At 49.5% G+C, this 21,378-nt stretch overlaps 1 protein-coding gene across 1 annotated transcript in view; it reads right to left on the minus strand.

Moving 5' to 3' along the window:
- ASIC2 (acid sensing ion channel subunit 2) overlaps window positions 1-21,378 on the minus strand; it is a gene marked incomplete at its 5' end in the record, with an annotated part of 989,736 nt that overhangs the window by 811,289 nt on the left and 157,069 nt on the right. The window lies entirely within an intron of this gene.

Genomic DNA, 21,378 nt, shown 5'->3' on the forward strand with positions numbered 1-21,378 from the left:
TACAGCAAAGTGATTCAGTTATACATATATATATTCTTTTTTATATTCTTTTCCATTATGGTTTATCACAGGATATTGAATATAGTTCCCTGTGCTCTACAGTAGAACCTTGTTGTTTATCCATTCTCTAGGTAATAGTTGGCATCTGTTAACCTCAAACTCCCAATCCATCCCTCCTCCAAGCCATGGATATTCAATTCATAAAGGACTTTTAAAAAAAACTGCCTTTAGGATTTCTTTTAAAAGATTACCAGAAGCAAGCTTCCTGGGACACAGCAGATGCTGACATTTAGGGCCCCCTCCCTTGCTGGTGATTTGGGGTGTCTGAGAGTCAAGGATCAGAATGAAAAGAGTTTCTTAGGGAACCGGCCTCAGGCTTGGCCCAAATCTCTGAGGAAGCATCACCTAGAGCTTTTACATTTTTTTCCCCCTCCTTTTCTGTCCTAGTTTGAAAAGACCCCCAGGGCAGATGGGTTTCCGGAGCTACCTGAAGTTGAAATATCTGCCTGGGGCTTCCCGTGCTGAATCCTATAAATATTTTCCTTCTCCTGCTACTGCTGAGGCATGGGAGTTTGGAAGGTTTCCCTAAAAGAGGAGAAAATGAGCTTTGCTTGGTGCTGCAGGGGCTGGAGGCCAGGAAGAGGGAGCTGGTGTCCTGACCAGGACCTGGATAAGTTGGGGACAGAGTCTTTGCCTTCTTTAGCTGGGCCACTCCCCTTGTCAGCCTTCTGGCTCTCTCCCCCCTCCCCCCACCCCCATGCCCCTATGGCTGTTGCCACCACGTGGGGGCCTGGAGATCATCCACTTTGCTGGTAAGGGTCCTGAACCCCGCCCAGCTCCTACCAGCTCTCCCCAACCCCTTCTGGAAAGGGTGTCTTGCTCCCTACACTATAATCACTGAGATTTATAAAGTATTCTCATGTCCTTAATACGGTGAAAACCTTGTCTTGCATCATGTCTGGGTACCCTCACAACTTCCCCTCTGATTAACCCCGTTTTGCCAATGGAGAAATGAAAGCCATAAAGATGGAGAAAGTTTACGATGGCTGCACAGTTAACGAAGGGTGAACCCAGATGCTGGTCTATACTCCCTCCCCACTGTCTGGGGTCAACCACCACCCAGAGAAGAGATGCACTTATCACGACCTCTGTGGGTATCACCAGGGGACACCTCACCCCCCTCCCCCAGGTTATTTCAGCAGCTCACTGGACACACACGCTCTGTCATCCCCGCCAGCCCACTGTTGGGTCCTCAGCCCTTCTTACCGTCTCAATACAGCATGGGACATAATTTTTTGCTGTCCTCTAGACCCACTGTCACAAGATGGTAGAAAGAGAAATTTCCTTAAATACAGCAAGGATGCCTTCTCTCCTGACTGTCGAATATCTCACAGTTAATACACAGCCATCCCATGATTACCTCGTTCATCCTCCCAATGGTCCTGTGCAGCAGAAGAAGGACTCAGAGAGGTCCAGCAACCTTCTCCAGGCTGCACAGTCATTGGTAACTGAATAGGACTAGAAGCAGCATCCCTTGGCTCTAGGCCCAGTGATTTTTGCCTTTTTTCAGTCTCTTGGTTTTTAGATGAGACAGTGGAAGTCCAGAGACATGGAGAGGCTATTTAAGGTCACATGGCATGTCAGCTGAGAGAGGCTGGCACCAGCACCGAATCCTCTGATTCCCTGGCGCCCCTCCATAAAAAGCAAACAGAGCGTGAATGAGTCAAGAGAATGCCCGTGCCAGCGTGTGGGTCCCTCTGGCTTCTGGAGGCGAAATGGCTCTGACTGCTGGATTCTTACATAGTTGGGTGAATTCCACAGAGCTGGGGAGACCCACTAGCAAGGCCAGGGCTGGAATGAAGACCGAAGGGATGGTGAGTGGGCAGTGCGAACAGAGCACCGTGGGTTAAAGAGATGTCCACCCGCCACTGCCCAGAGCAGGGGGTGTGGCCAGTGCTGCCCCTCTCTGACCCTGACTCAAGAAACGAGTGGGCTCCATCCTCTCCACAGCAGTGCGCTTCACCGATGCGCTGTAAATGGGGATGGAGGAGTGCCGGTCACCACTGGGAAAACCAGGGATCTCATTTGTCCAAAAGAAGGCCAAGGTATCAACCTTCCAATCAAGGTGATCCTTAGGACCTGATGTAAGGGACACCAGGGATGAAAGGGAGAGGGGAGGGAAGGTGTCTACCCCTGCATTAAGGCCTTCTCTCACTGAATTCCTCTCTCCGCCCTAGGAGACAGACGCTGTCCTTGGTAAGTCCTTGTCCGAGGTCACACAGAAGCAACCAGCACGGACTGGGTGGCATGCCGGACTCCAGGGACCACGAGGTTTCCACCCAACTACCCGTCCCCTCCCAGTCAGCAAGATGTGCTCAGGAGTGTCAGCCAGAGAAGGCTTCAGGCTGGATTACTCCACGATCTAGGTGGGCACCTCTAACGTATTCTGGTCTCCCCCTACAAGCCGGTTGGTCAACCTGTGCCATCACGCGGCTGCAATGGCAGCCATCCAAGGGGTCACCCTGAAGCATCTCTGCGTTCTAGAGGCTCTTCTCTTTGAGCAAGGCTAAGTTTTAGGAGTGGAGACTCCAAGTCAAGGCGCAAAGGCAGAGCATGGATCCATCGTGGCTGGAATCTCCAACAAGATCCCCACAGAGATGAACTGTGTATCCAGTATCGCCCTGACTCAGTGGTCACCTTGGACCCAGCCAGCCCCTCCCCTCCTCCTATCAACCTTTGGCTTTCACAAAGCCGGGCATGGTGGCTACAGAGACGAGCAATACACAGTCCGCACCCTTCCCCCCTCCCTCCCGCCTTCCCTCCTTCTCCCTCCAGCCCCCCTCCCTTCCTTCCAACAAACTGTAAACTGAACACAGCAATGCACTGTGGTAGGTACAGTGCTAGGGGTAAAACAGTCCACAAGAATACAGTTCCTGCCGTCACAAAGCTTAGGGTCTAGTGGGAGATGTAGTTATTCCTCAAGTAATCACAATACAAATCGTTGCAAATGGATAAGACGGTGAAGGCAACGTTCAGGGTTTTTTTTTTTTTAACATCTTTATGGGAGTATAATTGCTTTACAATGGTGTGTTAGTTGCTGCTGTATAACAAAGTGAATCAGCTATACATATACATACATCCCCATATCTCCTCCCTCTTGTGTCTCCCTCCCACCCTCCCTATCCCGCCCCTCTAGGTGGTCACAAAGCACCGAGCTGATCTCCCTGTGCTATGCGGCTGCTTCCCACTAGCTAGCTATTTTACATTTGGTAGTATATATAAGTCCATGCCACTCTCTCACTTCGTCCCAGCTTACCCTTCCCCCTCCCCATGTCCTCAAGTCCATTCTCTATGTCTGCGTCTTTATTCCCGTCCTGACCCTAGGTTCATCAGAACCTTTTTTTTTTTTCAGATTCCATATATATGTGTTAGCATACGGTATTTGTTTTTCTCTTTCTGACTTACTTCGCTCTGTATGACAGACTCTAGGTCCGTCCACCTCACTACAAATAACTCAATTTCGTTTCTTTTTAACTAAACATAGAACTACGATATGACCCAGTAATCGCACTACTGGGCATTTACCCTGAGAAAACCATAATTCAAAAAGAGTCATGTACCACAATGTTCATTGCAGCTCTATTTACAATAGCCAGGACATGGAAGCAACCTAAGTGTCCATCGAAAGATGAATGGATAAAGAAGATGTGGTACCTATATACAATGGACTATTACTCAGCCATAGGAAGTTCAGGGTATTTTAAAGAAACACAACAGGGGGCTTGATCTAGGCTGGTGGGGGGTGGTCAAGGAAAGCTTGCTGTTTGACTTGAGATCTAATGATGACAGGGTTTGGGGGGAGTGCACAGCAGGGCATGTGTGAAGGCCCAGAGGCCTTCTCCCCAGAAAATCAGAAGAAAGCCAGTGCAGCCAGAGCCCAGAGAAAATGGCGGTCGGCGGGGGCTGGGGAGGTGTGTGCAATAAGGCTGGAGAGAGAGGGGAGGGGAGGATCTTGCAGGGTCTTGTGAGCCAGGTTGAGGTGTTTGTTTGCAATTCATTCTCAGTGCAATGAAGAGCCTTTGAAATTCTCAGCCAGGGAGCGTAGGATATGCATCCACTCTGGGTGGAGAGGAGATCAGACTGGAGGGCAGGGGGAAGAAAAGACGCAGGGAGCGAACTGCAGTAACTCAGGTGAACCCAAATGGTAGGACCCCCCGAAATGGGCCAGAAGAGCCTCAGCCCCTGCAGGGAGCCCCAGGAAGAGGCTTGGGGGATGAGCTAGGAGGACCTTTGCAGCCAACTCAGAGAGGAGGCTCTTCAGCTCTCTCCCCTCCCAGACTCTCTTGGAAGAAAAGCAGTGGATTTGCCCCGCCCAGATGGGAGCCCTACAGGATCTGCCCAGAGCAGGGGCACAAAGCGTAGAGTTATTGAAGGGAGGGAGCCCTAGTACACCACAGGGGCTGAACGGGAGTCCCACTCTATCCATAGGAGCTCCCCGGAGGGAGCCAGGTAACTCATCCCGAATGGGACCCCACAAGAAAGGTCAGCAGAAACCCCTGTGCTCTCAGCCCTGGACTTAGAGATGCAGCTACATCCGGGATACTGGATTGGGGTGGAAGTTGGGGGTCTCTGGCCCAGTGTCCTCCCCACAGGGGGCAAAGAAACTGGGGCAGCAGTCGTGGCCCAAAGAGACGCCAACCTTCATAGCAGCGGTTGTTTCTAGGGATATGTTGGTTCAGAGCAGAGAAAAGGAGGAAAAGGAATGAAAAGGAGGCAGAAGCAAGTCCTGGGGGGGAGCAGTGCCTGCGCTTACGCCTGGAGCAGACAGAAGCGAGAGGCTGTATAGCCTGACTGTAGGGCCTTCCAGAGATCCGAACGCGCTCACGCCAGGACAGTGCAGCTACGATCATGTAGGTTTTGCCTTTTGCCAAAGATAGGCCATTTTGTTGCCGTCCCTGTGACCGTGGTGCAACCCAGGTTGCGAATGGGCACGTGGCCGGAGAAATATACAGACACAACGTTCCCATAGGGCATCACCAAGGCTATACTATAGAGGACTCAGGAACAGACAAAAGAGGTTTCCACGCGGACTGGGCTGGCAGGAGAGGGGTTGAAGAGGCTGCACAAGGAGACCAAAGCTGGACCAAGTTTTCGAAGCTGGATGGGAGGTCACCAGTAGGGGAGGGGGAAGAGCAGGAAAGGTACCAGAGGTTGGAGGAGCACCTGAGCAAAGGAAGGAATTATGCAGAGCGCACAGAACAGCATAGCTGCGGGGCTCCGGTAGAGGCGGAGCCTTGGGAGGGCTGCGATGCTAAGGAGGTTGGGCCCAGTTTGGCAGGCGTGATCCAGAAGAGCCTCGTTTCTGCACCCATCCTGCTCGCTGTGAAGGGGGAGCTCAACTTCCCCTTAACTGAGCAGGGACCTGCCTTCAGTCCTACAACGTCTCAGAACTTCTGGAGGTCACCTAAGGATGGAGCGCTCATTTCACAGATGAGGAAACTGAGGCCCAGAGACGTACAGGGTCTCCCTCAAGGTCACACAGCAGCCAGTGGAAAAGCCAAGGTAGCAACCCAGGTCACCTGCCTCTTTGTTCCTTTTCTGCTTTACCGGGTCTGTTCCTTTTTCTGATTGGGTGATGAACATGTGTGCAGAAGGCAGGAATTGGATGGGGGACATGAAGCCACAGATGAGTGAATGGCAGGTCATCCCTCAGGGACGATCACTATGGAAACAAGAGGCAGAGACAGATGGGGGCCCCGAACTCAAGGGTCGGGCTTTTTTTATTCCCAGATTCACACTGGCCAGAGGAAGATGGTGTGTGTGCTAAGATGTAATTCAGGGTGGATAGCTCTGGAGGCAGGGACTATTCTTTGCTTCATCAGCAGGGCAGTGGAGGCCAGCTGCCACCACAGTTTTAGAAGCCATGCCTCGTGTCACAGGGCTGACCTCAAAGCACCATGGGGGGCCTCACACTTGCTGTTTCCAGACCTGGGCTCTCCGCAGTAATGACTGGACCTTGCCATTCCCGAAGCATTTCTCTCTCCCAAAGTCTCAGGATGTTAACTTAGCACGAGATCATAGAAGGTATACGCTCCAACCTTTTATCTTCCAAACAAAATCCCACTGAATTCTCACACCCTTGTATTATACACAGGAAAACTAAGGTTGAGAAAGGGGAATGAGCTAAGTTCGCACAATGAGGAAAAGACAGAAGGGAGTCTCAAAGCCAGAACTTCGGAACTCCAAACCACTCTTTCATTCCTTTATCACCCAGAATAGTAACAATGAAAGGTATCAATCTGTCTGCTCCTGTCCCAAGGGAGGGAAAAGCCCAGGGAAGAAGGTTGGCATCGTAACTAGAAACCACAGAATGAAGCCAGAAATCACCACTTCCCCATGTGCCCTCATGTCCCCAGTTCATCTCTGACACCCCACCCCCCAACATGTTCAGGACAGAAACATAATGGGGGTGCAGACAGAGGAAATGAGTAAACATAGGTGGAGCATTTGATAGTTTGCAAAATGCATTCACAGCCCTCGCCGGTTCATCCTCAACCTGGCACCGTAAGAGAATGTGAAAACACCACCGCCCTGATTGACAGATGAGGTTACTGACCCCAGGGGTGAAGGGACTTGGCTTCAGATCTGAACCTCCTGACACCACATCCTGTGAGTTTCTGTTTATATCGCCTTTCTTTTGGCTGTATTAGGGGGGAAATCCAGCATGCGTTGAATGATAATATTAGACAAACAGATGGAGAAAATAACACAGCTGTCACCTCTCTCTGAGCACCCTTCTCACACACGAGGCCCCCTGCTAAAGCAACCTGCCCACATTTGCTCACTTCCTCTGAGTGAGGCAGAGGTTATGATCCCATTTTACTGGTGGGGAAAATGAGGTCCAGGAAGTCAAGTCCTTGCAGTGGTTTCCTCTGATTTGCTCCCAGGGTGTCTTGGTTCCTGGTAATTTAGTTATTTTTTACCTGTTGGGTGTTCATTTTCTTAGAATTTTGTTTGTGGGAACTGTTTGCATCCTAGAACACAGGAGGGTTCTAGATAAGATCTGTGTTCACTGCTGACAATCCACATTTACTCTAAATGAAATTCTTGTCTTGAGGTTTTCAGATCACCCAGGCGGTCTAAATTCAATCTGAAAACCTATATAAAAACATGCTGATGGCTCTAAATTTTCATCAGCAATTTATTGACCCCTTACGCTCAGTGCCTATGTTTAAGATTGTTTATTTTCCTTGCATTTCCCATGGGGGCATAATACCTGATTCATCCTTACCCTGCGGGTGTGGCCCTTTGGTGTCTGAGCTTTATGGGGGAGAGGAAAGCCTATTAGGCCACCCAGCCCTGGGCTCAGCATAGTGACGGTGACGGTGGTCATCAGAGAAGGAAATAGCATCAGCTTAGCAAGAACTTTTTATATTCACATCTCATTAGACACAAGGAGAAGCCTGATGATTACGAATGCGCTGAAATACCCATTTTACAGAGAGGGCACTGATGCTCAGAGAAAGAGGCAGACAGAGCAGAGCTGGAGGAGCGGATGAGGAGGTGAGGCCGTGACAGAGGCTAGGGCTGGATCAGAGAGGAGAACTTGCAGGGGAGAGGAAGGAACACCAAGAGAACCAGCCTCCAGCAGGTGCTGACTGCAGGTGCCCCCCTCTCTCTGAGCCGCACTTTCTTTATGTGCCAGTTGGGAACGTTTCTGCCCTGCCTGCTTTCCAGGGTTGCCTGCAGGAGACACGCCCTGAGACTGAGATAATCTAATAGTGGTGAAAGTCCTTTGCACACTAGAAAGTGCTCTTCAGACCCAAGGCTATGGTCATGGTTACCACTGTCCTTCTTGGCCGCAATCCGTTCCTCCAGGGCAAAGTGATGAGGCAGATCTGATGATGATCTCCACCATCCATAAGATGGACTGGCTGGAAGGCCATCCTTCTACAACCCCAGCTCCACCCTGCTTCTCCCCTGAAGATGGCCATTTGGGTTCCCCAACAGAACGAGACCACTGCCCTGTCAAGGGTGGCCAAGGGTCCATTTGAACCTCTGGGTCAGCTCTCAAGGGCTGGGCACATCCCTACTCTTTGAAGCATCTGTGGTTACTGCTGCCTGAGACAAGGCAACTCTGTAGAAGACAGAAGCCAACCCTGGAGACGGGAGCTTGACCTTGAAGCTTGCGTGGGCTGCTTACCCACCTGGGGTCTTGATATCAAGTCACTTAATCTCCCAGAGCCTCATAGCATCATGATATCTCTTTCACAGAATCGCTGGAAGCATGAAATGGGTAAACGATTCACAGACTAGCTCAGCATAGGTGGGAGGGCTTACAATCGTTCTTGGTGGTCTTGGGACTGGTGGGCTCGCTGGCACAGGGCAACACTGGGGGAGTGAACTGGGAGGGCTGTTGACTCGGGGCAGCCAGAGGTCCCATGGAGGTGTAATTGTTTTGGCAGAAGACAAGTTCAGTGCCAGGAAAATGGAATTAGAGCATAAATGCACAGGGCAAGAGAAAATGAAAATGGGAGAAAGGGCAGCAAAGTTGCCAACTAAGAAGGCCCAAACAAGCAGGGTCAGGCATGGTGAACAGATGCTAAGAGAGTAACGTGGAACAAAGATGGAGGATGCCACCCCAGCCCTGAGCTTCCTCTCTAGGCCACATGTAGCTAATATGACAGGGAAGCCACGGTAGCCTCAGTGAATCCCTTGGAGCTTCTCCAGGTCTGTTTAGGTCTCCCTGAAAGTTTAGCAACAAGAAGCTCTCTGTTCCGACTCATCTCCCTGTTGAAAAACAAGTTGATCTGCCATCCAACGATCTGCTTGCTTTCAGAGTCAGCCTCTAGCCTGAACAGCAAGCAGGCAGCGGATCCCTAAAGCGTGCCCCGAAGACTGGAATTCATGCCCCATTGGCTGCAGGTCTCAAAGAGGACAACACAATGAGATTAGAGCATAGAGATACATAATTAGATTCTGACAGGGAAATACCACTTGTGCTGCTTGGGAGGCATCCCCCAGCGGTGAAGATGAAAGTCAGAGATCATCAGACCCTAGCATACGACATGCCACGGGGCATGGGAATCATTAACTGTGATTATGGTGCTACACACCTTCTAAGTGGTGAGTGGGAGGAAGGGACCAGATCCTATTACCGGTTCCCTTGATCTCTGTGTGTCACAGCCAGGTGGATGCTCCAGCCCAAGCTCGTCGTGCACACAGGCCTGCACGATTACATGGACTCTCTTAGAGATGGTCAGAGGGCTGCTGACATTGCCATCTGTCTGTCTTTTGAGAGACTCTTCCCTCCCGCCTCACCATGGGTGTGAGATGATGGGACAGGGGAACCCAAGGCTGGAGGGAGGTCATGGGTTGTCAGAAGTTCAAGGTGCTCCCTGCCATAGTAGAGATGCTAGTATTTCTTTGAATTCTAACAGGAAGTGGAAACTGATTCACCTGGTCTTGCATCAGACCTGTTCTCAACAGATCTAGACTTACTATAAGCGTGGTCATCAAGACATATTCATTTAACCATCAGTATATCTGCTATGTGCCAGGCACAGTATTCAATGCTATGAGGTCATACAAAAATGGACAAGACACATGCATTGACCTTTAGGAACCCACAGTCTACTGGGGTCAACAGCTCCCTAGCTGGGGAGTGGATGAGAAGAGATGGAGAAGGACCTCCCATCCAGGGAGTGTAAATTAAGAGTCAACATGAAGGCAAACCTTACTAATAACAGACAGCTCCACATGGGACCGTGGGGAAGGCTGAGAGGGGGGACCAGTTACAGGGATGCAGCTGGCAGAGATGGACCTACACACAGGAGAGGGTGTCAGAGAGAGGACTCAGTAACCAGACATGAACTAAGATTGGAGAGACCGTGGAAGGATGGAGTGTATAAGTGTAGCATCTGGGGGGAAGAGGAAGAGATGGGACATATGCGCCCTCTTCACCCATCACTATGCCCAGAGACCCACCTTCCCCTGCACCTGCACCCCGGAGATTACGATGTAAAGTTCTGACTTCCACTGAGTGAAGGAGGAAAACTGGAAGTTTCAGATATCTGATAAGACATGAAACATGAGAGGATGTGAAATCCAGTGTGTAGATTGGAAAGCAATTCACAGTTCTAGCTGCCCTACAGCAGTGTAAACAGCACATATTTTTAATCAAGATGGAAAGCAAACTCAAAGGAAAACTATGAGAACTATCTCATGGGGAGACTCTACAATATCATTGCCACTTCCCCTCTGTGCCTCCCTCCCCTCTGGCATGAGTACTGAGAGCACTGCCTGTCTGTGGAGGTACAGGCTGATTCTCCGGGAATAAGGCACTGCTCCACTGGTCTTTTATTCTGATTACTGCCCTGAGTGTGCCTCTACTCAGACCTTAAAAGTCCCAACATCAACAGTGAACTGAATTACAGGCGACTCAATGCTCTAATAAGGCTTATGTACACAGTGTTGTAGCACATGGAAGAGGAACTGATGAGGGTATAAAGGAAACCTTCACAGAAGTGGTTATATTTGAGCCGGGTTTTGAAGGATGAATAGGAGTTCATGAAACAGGGCAATAGAGATGGGTCTGTCAGACACAGGGACATTCATATGCCAAAGTCACACAGAATGAAGGTGTATCCTAGATCTGGGGGTGGTTAGTAGATCAATTGCTCAGAATCTGTTGAAACTAGAGATGCATGAATTTTTCACCCACCCTTCAAAGAGATGAATTTTGAAAATATTTAGAGGGCCTTAAACACAAAGATAAACTGTTGTGTAAGACTTTATTTTCTAGTCAAAAGGACCATTGAGGGCATATATATATATATACACATACATACATATATATATATAGTTATAGTTATATATAGTTATATAGTTATATATAGTTATACAGTTTGCTTGGACGGGGTTTTTTTGGATGGAGTTTTTAAAGTTACATGCTATGTGTTTTCACCACTCAAATATTTTTGGTTTCCCATTGTCTTAAGTGTGAACTAAGGTTATACTTAATATTTACAGGACGTTGCCACATGCTAGGTGCTGATTTATTCCATTTTACCTTTTTGACCCTAAGTGGTAAGTACTGTTACTATTTCCATTCTGGAGAACAGGACATGGATGCTGAGTGAACTGAGGTCCCTTGCCCCAGTCTCACACACTCTAAGTGGCAGAATCAGGATTTGAATCTGGGTCCATCTGACTCCAAAACCTATGCCTGTTCCACCACCCCATGCTGGGTAGGCATTGAAGGCTGGGCTCTGATGGGGCCACAGGGGACATTCTGCAAGAGGGGAGAAGAACAGAGGTGAACGGTAACCTTTATGCTGATCTCAACCTCTGCTCTGTCCAGGTCGCTTTACTTCTGTCTGGAGAAAACAGATTCAACACTCTGTGAGCCCCAGCGCTTGGAACTACAGAGAGTCAGGCTGGAGCATGGCGAGGGAGGCCTCATCCAGAGCCTCGTCTTGTTGCTGGAGCCTTTGGAGGCGGTATGTGGCCTGGGTCTCCGCGGCCCTGGCCAGAAACCACACAGCCATGGCTCAGAGAGTTGAAAGGGACCTTAAAGGTCGCCTCATCCTCCAGATGGAAGGCTCTTCCCCTGTGATGGCCACCCCCATCAGGATCACAGGCTCACACCTCAAACGCCAGCTGGTCTCTGACCATGTGGTGCCGTGGCCTCACACACACTGTGTGTGCCACACAGACAAGATGTGCGGGGCAGCCCTGGCTTTAGAAAACCTGGAGTCCAGGGCCTGGGGCGGCTCCCCTGCTTTCTAACTGTGTACTTGGGCAAGTGACTTATCCTCCTAGAGCCTCAGTCTGGGCATCCGAAAAGAGGGATTGCTAATGTCCCACTCCCACGGAAACTGGGAGGAGTAGACAAAGAAATAAAGGGGAGATAGTACAAACTGTATATTTAAATAAATAAAAAATATATATATATATATATGTATGTATGTATGTATGTATGTATACACATATGTACACCAAGGTAAAGGACCACTGTGAAGATGACGACTTACAGCAGAGGTCAAGAAACTGTATCTGTAAAGGGCCCAAGAGCAAATATTTTAAGTTTGTGGGTCAAATGGTTTCTGTCACCACCACTCGCAGCCACTGACAGCATGTAAATAAATAAGTGTGGCCGTGTGCCAATACGTCTGTATTAAAGGACCCTTAAATGTGGATTTCATCGAATTTTCAGGCAACACAAAATATTAGTCTTCTTTTGATTTTTTTCAATGATTTTAAACTGTAAGAACCATTCTTAGCTTGTGGGCTGTGCAAAACCAGATAGCGGTCAGATTGTTTGACCTTCCCTGACCTGTGGGTGAGTCTTCTTCAGCCTTGTAGGAATCCCTGCTGCGGGCGGAGTAGTTGTGCTATATTAGTCCAAACATCCGCGTGCTGCCTACTCTGGGAAAATCTCCTGGTGCTTCTCCCTGGCTCCAGTGGGCTGGTCACTCCTCTGTGGACCCCAGTCAGCACAGATGTCACAATGCACGGTGGCTATTTGCTGGAGATAGGCCAGGAGCTCGCCCAGGACCACTTGTCCATTTCATATCTGCGGAGCCTGGTATCGTGCCGGACACAGGAGATGCTCAGCCAATGCTTCTGTAGTGAATGTATGCTTTTATTCCTTCTAAATTTCATTTTCAAAAACATTAAAGACACTATACACCCTTCCTATGCTGCCTCAGATGCCTATGATTTTGTTTTCAATCCAAGAGACCCAAAGGATGAATGAGGTTATTTCAAAGTACACATTAGTTTAATTTTCACAAAACACGCATTATCTCTTCCTTTCGATTTCTTAGGTCTCCTCTCCAGCCTTACTTGACATAAATGCAAAGTTATGGGCAGATAAGAGCCTCAGCTTCCTCATCTATAAATGAGGGGTCGTATTTGTACCAACACTAACTATTGTGTGAATTGGAAGAGACAGTCCTATAAAGTACTTAGCATGGTTCCTGGTACTTAGTGAAGGCTCACTGAGAATTAGTTATTATTTTATAACCCTCCAAGATAGAAATCACTGTCCACATTTCCTATGGGAAATAGAGGCTCAGAGAGGCTAGGAATGTGCCTCGAAACCAGAGCTTCAGTGTCTGAACCCTGCTGTAGTCAACCCCAGGCTCTGCCCCTTTGTCAGTGGCTAAACGCAGACTTAAGGCAGGCCTCACTCTTTCTCCTGCCAGGATCCTGGGTCTCAGAGAAGAACAGCCCAAAGGATGCCAGGGGCGACTGCTCAAAGAGGCTGAAACCCAGCAGGAAGCAGCTACCCCCGAGAGCACATCAGGGAGACCTGCAGGGCCATCTTTCTCATTCAGGCTCTCTGGCTGCGTGCCTTCCAAGGAACTGCAGTTTCCCTCTCGGCCCAACTAACCCTGGAGTTGATGACAAGGTAGGGCCTCCCCGCTGCCAGTGCCGACCTGGGGGTGCTGGGAAACTCGGCCCATTCCTCCAGCTGAAACTGACCTCCAGGAGGACCAACCTCCTCCCCCGTACACGAAAAGAAGGGACACAGAAATGAAATCAGACTATAATAAATGCAGACCACTGTTCTCCCTGCCAATATCGATACAAAATCTATTCTGCTGCTGTTACTTGAAAAGTAATAAAGTAATAGTGGAGTAAGTTATAAAAAAAACCAAACAGCGAACCCTCCCGCGAACGCTGAAGGGAGGGTGGGGTGGGGAGCTGGGCAGCGACGAGCAGGACCTGGAGTCCCAGCTGGCAGAAGCCAGCGGGGTCCTCAGCCATCACCCCTGCCGTCACTTCCCACCCTCACTGCTGTCACCACATAGGGCTGGAGCCCAGAAAGGGGAGGGGAGAGACAAAGACACAGGATAGGAGAGGAACCAAGTCCTGATGAGACCCAGCGCCCCTCCTCTGGGGCCAGTGCTTTCTGGGGGTCTGCAAGGGCTGGGGCGCAGGATGGCCCTGAGGGAGGCTTAGGTCTTCAGCACCGTCCCTGCTGTCTTTTGCACTTTCTTGTTGGGAAGAAGTGCTGACCTGCTGGCACCAGCTCGCTGGCCGCTTAGCAATCACATCTCCTATTATAAAACTGTCAGTTAACAAATTGATCTTCTGAGGTATGATTTAGTCTCTCATTTGTCCGGGCCTGATCAATTCATGGGTAGGCAACAAGTTTAGAGTCAGAAAAACCCAACTGTGAATCCTGGCTCTGTCACTTATTAGTTAAGTGTCATAGAGTCCTTTTTCTCTCTGGGCATCCGTTTTCTCAGCTGTAAAATGGGAATAGTAGTAATGCCTATCTGGCAAGATTATTAGTACAATAATAATATTATTATTAATAATGTGTCCCAAGTACATGCTATGAATGAGGTACCATGATAAGGGATATAGATAGATAGATAGATAGATAGATAGATAGATAAAACCTCCTTTCATCTTCACAGCAATCTCAAGAGGTGGATGCCATTATTATACCCATTATACAGATGCGGAAACTGAGACTTAGTGAGCATAAGATTCTTGCTTAAGATCACACAGCAAGTTAGAAGTAGAGCTGAGATTCCAATCTAAGTCTCTCTGACTACAAACTCCGTGCTGAACTGGAAGCTACTGCTTCTTTGCTGTATATTATTACGGCCTGAACTCCTTTACACTATGTGACAAGTCTGTTTCTCCAGCCTAAGGGAGAAAGCAGGGCCCTAGGATGATGTGGCAGACCCTGTGAGTGCCTATCCTACACCTTTCTCACCAGAAGATCTTCTATTTTATTCAGTATCACCCTCAATGTGTTTCAGGGGAGGGGAACATTAGTCGCATAGATATCATCAATTTGTGGAATTTCTTCAAACTGTGCATACATGAGAAGTGCACTTTTTGCACATATATCGTATTTCGATTTAAGAAGTTTAAAAAAGAGAGGCACGGAATCACGATGTCTTCAAATTGCTTTCAACTAGAAGAGAGAGAGAGGGAAAGAAAGCAAATGTGGCACATGGTTAACAATTCATGATCGAGGTGAAGGGAATACAGGTGTTCATTGTGCTACTATTTCAAATTTTCTGTGGCCTTGAAATTTATCAAATCCAAAAGGTGGAGCGGAGACCCAAGGAAGAGCTGCCCACTTGCCTCTGTGGAGGTAGGACGCAGCACTGGTCCATGAAAGGCGGTGCAGGACTGTCCCCCGGCCCAGAGATGGGGAGGGGGAAAAGGTTTGTGCCCTCAGTGCCCTGTGTGAAGTCCACAAGCACGTGGGACCAGGGCCTCAGTCTCACCACCCAGAGTGTGCAAGACTGTACATGTGGGAGCCTTTCCACTTTTGTCTGCTGCTCCAAGGCAGCTTCTGCGTCTAAGCTCCCAGTCTCACCCAGGGGCATCCCAGGAATCTTACCTCGACGCAGTGTGCAGAGCTCCGAGGAGCAGAAACATCTCTGTTAAAGCGAAACATCATTAAGATGGGAAGAGGCAACATCTCTGACTCCCACAGGGCGCCAGGGGAGCTGTAAAATGCGCCTCCAAATTAGATGTGGGGAAGAGCTTCACCAGCTCTGGCTGTTCATCCCCAAGGACAAGGGCAGCCTGATTCCCTCCGACGTCCCACCCCCAGCTCTGCTACAAAGCTGCGAGTGTTTTGTCTGAATCTATTTGAGGCGTCTTATGCAACAGAACCTCATCTCTGAGAAGAGACGGTTTGCTTTACAGCATGCAACGTTCTCATTGTCAGGGAAGTTTCCCTGACATGAAGCCTAGTTTGTGCCTTTCTTGCTTATAAGAACCTTGAAGGCTCCAAGGGACATGTGCTTTAAGAAGATGTTCAAAGCCCTAAATAGACTGAAACTTTCTTCTGCAGGGACGTATTTACTGAGCATTATTCACTACCTTGTACTTGAAAGTCGTCTCGAGGTGCAAGGTCTTTCCACGTACTGTATAACAATGATTTCTCTCCTCCCATCAAGGGTAGGTAGGCCAGAGGTTATTTTCCCACTTTACAGATGAGAAAACGGAGGCTCAGAGATATTGCTGACGTGATCAATAAGTCACAGCACCATGAAGTGGTAAATCTGGGTCCGCCGGCTCCAAATCCAGTGTCTTTCCCATACCACCTTCTAACCAGCCCTGCTCTAGGCACCATTGGGACCACGGTCAATGGGAAATCACGGGTCTCCCATGTGCCAGTTATTAAGTTACCGTCTCTTAGTTTCAAACCCGCCCTTCTCTGTGCTACTTTGTCTTGTTAGGGCTGCAGATTCTATTTCTGCTTTGCCAGCTGGGTCCAGCTGAGGTTCTGCCAATAGGAGGCACTAGAGGAAGGTTGCAAGGCTGGAGGAGAAGGGACTTCTTCCAGCTGTTTCCCAGTGGCTTCCTGCTTACTTCTGTTCCTGTAAGCATTACCCCAGCAGCGCCTCTTCATCCTGGAAGAGGTGGTTCCTTCCTAAAGCCGCAGCTGAACCCAGTGTGCAGTTTTCCCCACACTTGGAGAACAAGTTGCAGGCACTCCCCTCTGACCAGCGGACACGACACCAGCATCAGCCTGCAGGCTCCGCCTCCTCAGTGGTCTGGGTCCAGCCCCACCACGTCTCAGCTTGGAGACACCTGTACTAGCCAAGTAGCACCTCCCCCTAGAGATCTGAGGTTGCGCCTCACTGCAGCCCACCTCCAAGTTCCTGCATTTTAGTGATTGCAACTATTTCCCTTTCTTCCCTCAGTCCAAGAGCTGGTGGCTGCTTCCTGAAATGGCTATCTCCCTTATACCTTAGTGGCCTACCTGACTCTTTCACTTATCTGGTTAACAATTTTATTTCTAGTTACATTTTCTTCTATTAAATTCTCTCTGTTCAAAATGACAGATGTGGTTTCTATCTCCCGAGTAGCCACTGAGCCCAACGCTGCACTTGAAGGGCTGTCATTAGCTTATAATGAGCAATGGGCCCACAAAACTAGGTAGAAACAAATCACAGGTAGAGAGCCCGGCACATAGTAGGGCCTCAAGAAACAGCTCTGGAATGAAAAAAGCAAAAAACAAAAGAATAGTTAAATAAAGGAAGGCCCTGGTGTTGAAAGAATGCTTGGGCAGTGACCCAAGCAGGAAAGCCGATCAGAGAAGTAGTTTTAGAAAATAGATCTTGCAGAAGAGTTCCAGCCATTTGGAAGATGAGGATTAAATGTGAGCAGTGAGGAGCATCCCAGGAATTGCCCCAGGAAGGCTGGCACAGAGCCAGCTGGCTTGTGCACAACCCTTAGCCTCTTCACTAGTCGGAAGCACCCAAGATTCTCAAGTATTGACATCACACAGCCCTTGACCTCCTCCCCAGCCAGGAGAGCTGCTCATCTTGGTCCTGATGGCTACACCTCATGCATCCTGTGGTTTGAGAGGCGACTGCCAGGAGATGGTTGCCTGCCCCTGCAAGTAGAGAGGCTTCCAGAGAGAGGGAGGGGTCACCTGCGCCCATGGCCACTTTGCCATGGACCTGGCAGCTGCTGCCCTGACTGCTTACTTCGGTCTCACAACCAGAATAATGGGAATTTGCTGTCCCCCTCTCCACCAATCCCAAAGAGAAAGAATGAGCATCTGAAAAAGTCAGGAAAATACCCTGAAGCTAGCTTGGATTCTGGAATGACCTGGGAATCCAGCCACTCTCCCACAAACTCGACCACATCCCTGCTCACACATCCATCTATCCCTACACATCTACAGCTCTGCATTTGATCCATCTGGATGCTGAGTGTCTCTTCTGATCCAGGGGCATCCTGGCCAGGCAACCTCAAGCACAAAGGCTTAGAGACCCCTCAGGGGTCCATGGAAAATGGAATCTAGCCTGGCTGGACCTGAAGGTTTAATGTTGAGGATTGATGAGAAACAATTTCACTGCAGTGGACCCCGGCTGTTCTTGTGTGCCCAGCATCCATTCCTCATCTTTCTAATGATGGACCCAATGTTTCCTTTGGGGAAACACCACTCTTCTCCTTTTGGTCCATGGGTTCTGCCTGGGCAAATCTACAGCCTGGTATATGACCCAGCCTGATCCATCAGCTATTTCACCCCCTGGCTCCAGTCTTTAGTTCAGGAATGAACAGTTAACATAAGTGGGATGAATTCAGAGTCGAATCCTATGGCTCTTAATGAAATTACTGGGAAAGGTCACTCTCTTTCTGCTGGGGAAACTAAGGCAGTGCAGTGTTCGCCTGCAGCTGCTGGCAGCCGTCTTTGCCACTTCATGATGAGGGTCTGAGAATGGAGCCAACACAGAGGACCTCAGAACCAAGAGATGGAGGACACTTGATCCCCTAGATCCAGCCCTGCCTGAATGCTTCAATCCTTGAGCTAATACATTTCCTTTTTTCTCAAACCATTTTGAGTGGGGTTTCCATCACTTGAGACTGAGAGAGTCCTCATCAACACACACAGTGGTGTGAATGAGAAACTTTCTTAAATGCTTAACTGGGGATTGATTCTAGATCACTAGACCCATGGAGAGACATTATCACTGATAAAGCCCTTCTCGTCTGTTCTCAGGATAAAACCCCAATTCCTTCACTGCAGTTTCAGAGCCTTCAATGATCAGGCCCTTGCTGATGCTTCTGGCCCCATCACACACCACATCTCCTCCCAACCTCCATCTTCCGGCTGCACTGCACTTCAAGGCTCTGGAATGAGTCCAGGTCTCTTGCCTTGGGCTTCCATGCACGTAGCCCTCTTCCTTGAACAGGTTTCACCTGCCTACCTCCTACTAATCCTTCAAATATCCACTCAAATCCACACCTCAGGGAGTCATTCCTTGGTCCCTGGGGGGCTGCCTCCCCACTTTTAGGGCCTCTCAAGGCTATTCTTTCTTCTAATGCTCTATACACTTGGGATCACTTGTCCCACCCTAGAATGTAACTTCCCTGAGAGCCAGACCCACTCCCTCACCAGGGCCAGAATAGATGCCCAATAAGTGCTACTTGCTAGATATCTGAATGAGGTCAGTGATGCAGGCAGCCATGAGTACATGCAAGCGCAGGACCTCAAAACCAGGGCCGCAGAGAGGTGACCAAAGCCAGGCCAAGGTAGCGACCCCAGTAAGAGAAAGGACAGGGGAAGGGAAAGGAAGGAAAGACTATGAGAAAAGTGGGAACGGAAGTGCCAGAAGAATCTGATCAGCTTTGATGACAGCTGGAAAAGGATCTTTAAAGAGACACCCAGACCATGAGCCATGTGGGTGAGGGGAACGTGTAGCCATTGGCAAGGGGTGGGGTCATTGCCGAGAGGGGACACGGTCATGCTGCTATGTGGCGGGGTGGACAGAGCCTCAGCACTGTGCAGGACCCAGCAGAGATGGCGAGGGCAGAGGGCAGCTCCCCTGGTGTGCAGATGCAGCAATCAGACAGTGGCAGAGGCCAGAATAGAGCAGGGAGCTCATGGGCTTGTGTCCCTGGGAAAGGGGGGAGCAGGGTGGGAAATGCCGCCTTCTGACCCCACCTGGCTGAGGCTGAGCTGCACAGTAATGCAATCTCTGCAAACAAGGTGCCTGCATCATCCTCGGCCTTGCAGAGGCAGCCAAAATGGGTGTTTATCCTGCTTGCATTTCTCCTCTGGAGCAGGCTTGCTGTTCTGAAAAGATCACTGGGTGGTTTGCATAATTGCCTGCTCAAGTGATGATTGCTCAGACCTTAGCAGAATTTCACAAAGCCCACCCTCCCGATCCTGTGGGATAGTATAAGGGACATAACTGGGAGGGAGGACAAACCTCAATCAAAGGGAGCTCGGTAGCCCCCTGGGCCCCCTTCATATAGGAAGGAGTTATGGAACCTCAAGCCCAAAGCCTCTCCCCACATCTGCTTTCCAGCCTCCACGTCTGGGAAGTGGTCAGCATCAGCCAGGGAGAAGCCAATTTGGGAAACTGTCCAGTTCTGTGGGCCTTTCAAACACCTATTAAGCTCCTACCGTTTGTTAGTGGAAGAGATCAAGGAGCCCACAGTCAAATGAGAAAGCAGGGACAGAAACAGAACATGCAAGACATGTAACAAACATGGGATGCATTGGGGAATACAGGGGAGGGGCTTTGAGCCTAGCAGAGAGGGGGGTAGATATCAAGGAAGGCTGCCTGGAGGAGGTGAGATCCAAGTAGCGTCTTGAAGGTGAGAGTGTAGTGCCTAGTACACAGTAGATGCTCAAATAGCAACGAATGAATGACCCAATGGAAGGATGGATGGGGAGGAGGAATATGTTCCAGGGAGAGAAAAGAGCTGGCTCAGTCTGTTCGTGATCCCAGAGTCTCAGTGAATTCTATAGCTTTCCTAATGCCTTGTAAATGGCACAACATTTTGCAGGGTGTGTAGAACATGGGGTGTATCCTCCGCTATCATTTTTGGGTCAGGAATAAAGCGCTCATGTCAGCTTGTACTGGGGGCTACTGAGAGAGAAAGACCGAGACACAGCTGCCACACCCTCAACCCAACAGGATGCTCTTGAAATATGTAAGAGATTCACCGAGGCACTGCCAGCCCTGTCTGGCTTTCTTCAAAGTGTATGAAAAATGTGCTTAATATTCATGCTCCATTCCAAAGAGGCAGAGAGATGGGGGCTAAAGAGGAGAGAATAATTTGGGGTAAAAAATGACTAGTGTCATTTCACATCTCCCAGCCCAAACTAATATATTCCTTGAGGCTGACTTTAAGCCATCCCCTAAAGGAAGCTTTCCTCAACTACAAACCCCCTTCCCCCCTCCCTCCCAAACATCTTTCCACTTCACTCGTTGCCACATCTGGACCTGGAATGCCAGGCATTACACTGCTGACTGAGCCTGCACGTCTGTGCCCTCTCCACCCTCCCAGGTCCCCTTCAGCACCAGTAATAAGAGCTCAGTTTTATGGGTAAGAAAGCTGAGGCCTAGAGAGGGGGCAGGGGTCCGCGACTACTGGCCCAAGGTTGCACAGCTAGTAAGTGGGGGACGGGGGGTGTCAAGGCTGTATTGAGGCCAAACCTCTGCTCCCCACCACGCTTCTACCAGCCCTCTTCCACGCCTCACTGCCTCCCCGCCTCCCCATCTCATTTCTTGTCCATCTCTCTGCGTGACAGCATTGCTTTCTGGGGGCATCTGGGTCACACTGTCTGGTTCAGCGCTTTCAATGCAAGGAACCAAGGACTCACATGCTGGTCTCTGTCCTGTGCCATTTCCCCATTTCTGGGCACAGAGTAGGTGCTGACGATATGAAACACAGAGAGGAAAATGTCAGCCCGGAGAGGAAGCATCTGTTCTTGTGCTTTCATCACTCAGATGAGAAAACTGAAGCCCAGGGAGGGAAAGTGACTTAAATATGCACCGCGTGGAACTGAGCAGGAGCAGGCTAGCCCTTCCACTGTACTTGACACATAATAGGTGCTGAATTATGTTATTGCTATACTGTGTG

Source organism: Mesoplodon mirus (assembly GCF_964341445.2).
Source record: "Mesoplodon mirus genome assembly, chromosome: 18".
Lineage (NCBI taxonomy): Eukaryota > Metazoa > Chordata > Mammalia > Artiodactyla > Ziphiidae > Mesoplodon > Mesoplodon mirus.